This window comes from Impatiens glandulifera, chromosome 3 (assembly GCF_907164915.1).
Source record: "Impatiens glandulifera chromosome 3, dImpGla2.1, whole genome shotgun sequence".
In the NCBI taxonomy this organism is placed as follows: Eukaryota; Viridiplantae; Streptophyta; class Magnoliopsida; order Ericales; family Balsaminaceae; genus Impatiens; species Impatiens glandulifera.
In genome coordinates this window covers 32,531,133-32,533,458 of record NC_061864.1, presented here as the reverse complement: position 1 = coordinate 32,533,458, position 2,326 = coordinate 32,531,133, and positions in this window count along the sequence as shown.

The following is a 2,326-nucleotide window of genomic DNA, read 5'->3' as shown; positions in this document are numbered from 1 at the left end:
AGACTTAGACACTACCTATTTTCGAACTCTTAGCACACAACACTCTGTTGAATAGAAACAAATTTTGTCAACTTATAATACTGAAAACTCACACAGAATGAACAGTATGTTATACAACTTTAACAATCTAGAAAACTTGTAAATTTTTAGAACTTGAGAGCTTGAGCTCTTGTGAATGCAGTGAGAAATCGAGAGCTCAAAATAGATGAAAGATCAGATCAAAGGTTAGTTCAAATTTTCCTCTAGCTTCTCCTTAAATATGCAAAAGGAAACGAACACATTTGCTTCAGAGGACACCTGTCCTAATTCGGTTGGTTGAGTGCTAGAATAGTACATCAGAGAATATGCGCTTTTGATCGTGGATGTATTGGATGAAGATAGTGCGCCGTATATCATTAATGGGATCGTGGTGTACTAGAAATGTACATCACATGGAATTTGAATTGCTTTGGCACGTGACATTCTTCTATAGGATTAACTCATCTTCGGTGACCGACCTCCAATACCGGATGCTTGATAAAATACCGAATTTGATCAAGTACCGGAAATGCTTCATAAAGCCGAACTCCTGTCAAAAAATCAGAAGCGCCCTGATATAATACCGAACTGGTAAAATATCGGAAGCGTCCTGATATAATACCGAACTAGTAAATACCGGAAGACTGATATAATACCAAACTGGTAAAATACCGGAAGCGTCCCGATATAGTACCGAACTAGTAAAATACCGGAAAGCTTGAATAAAACCGATCTTGATATAATACTAGATGCTCTTCTATATAGTACCAAAGTCATATAAAACCGAAAGCGCTCTTCCAATATAATACCAAACTTGATATAATACCGATCTCGATATAAAACTGGATACACATCTTCACACAATATCGAAGTTGAATATAATACAAATCTCGATATAAAACCGGATGCGCATCCTCACATAATACCGAAGTTGAATATAATACCGATCTCGATATAAAACTGGATACGCATCGCAAAATACCAAAGTTAAATATACTACCGATCTCGATATAAAACCGGATACGCATCGTAGAATACCAAAGTTGATCAAATACCGAATTTGATCAACTACCAGACACCTTTCTGTTTCAGTTTTTCTTCACTTTGATCCTAAAAAGTAAATAATATAACTTAGTCTTATATATACACTGAGAATTGATCAAAGAATTTAATTTAACAGAAATATTCATTTAACGTTTTTCTCACCAACTCACCGACTTATTCCTCTCGACCACTTACCCTCATTTCTCGGTCAACCAATAATATATTTTCTTACATAATAAAGCTCTCATATTATTAATCTCATGATCTTACTTATTCACCAAACCATTTCAACAATACACACATCTTTACCCTCACTTTTCTTAAACAACAAGTCATATCATTAACCTCTTTACTCTCACTTCTTCGCTTAACCAACAATCCCATTCATATATTTAACCACCAATATTTTTTGTTCTCTAATAAACTTCTCATTACTAATTTTGTGACCTCATTTCAAGTATTTTGTACCTCAATCATTTCACATAATTACTGTAACTTCTTTATCCTCACTTCAGTAAACCAATCACCAATCCAATCGACCTCTCATCTCGTGACCTCACTTTCATAATTCGGTCAACCAACTATCTCATTCACACTTTAACCACCAATACTTTTTTCCCAATAAACAACTCTCATTACTAATATCGTGACTTTACACACTTTCACACATCTCTTATCTCTCATCAAACCAACCATAAAAATCTCAATTGACCTCTACATCTCGTGACCTCACACTTTTAGACACCTCTTATCCACCGAAAAATCAAACCATCAATCCCAATTGAACTATAATCTCATGAGCTTACAATCCTTTGTTACCGGCCTCTTATCTCTCAATAAACCAACCACCAATCCCAATCGACCTCTCATCTCGTGACTTCTCACTTTTACATGCCTCTAATCCCTCGACAAACCAACCACAATTACAATTGACCTATCTCATCTTGTAACCTCATTAATTTCACATGTCTCCTATCTCTCGTCAAACCAATCACCAATCCTAATAAATCTCTCCATCTCACTCGTGATATCTCACTTTCACATGCCTCTGATCTCTCGACAAACCAACAACCAATTATAATTGACCTCTCTCATCTTATAACCTCAATAATTTCACATGCCTCCTATCTCTCGTCAAACCAACCACTAATCCTAATAAATCTATCCATCACGTGAGAATAAACCTACACACGCCTCTCTTATCCCTCGACAAACCAACCACCGACCTGATTCGACCTCTTATCTCTCAAAAAACCAACTACCA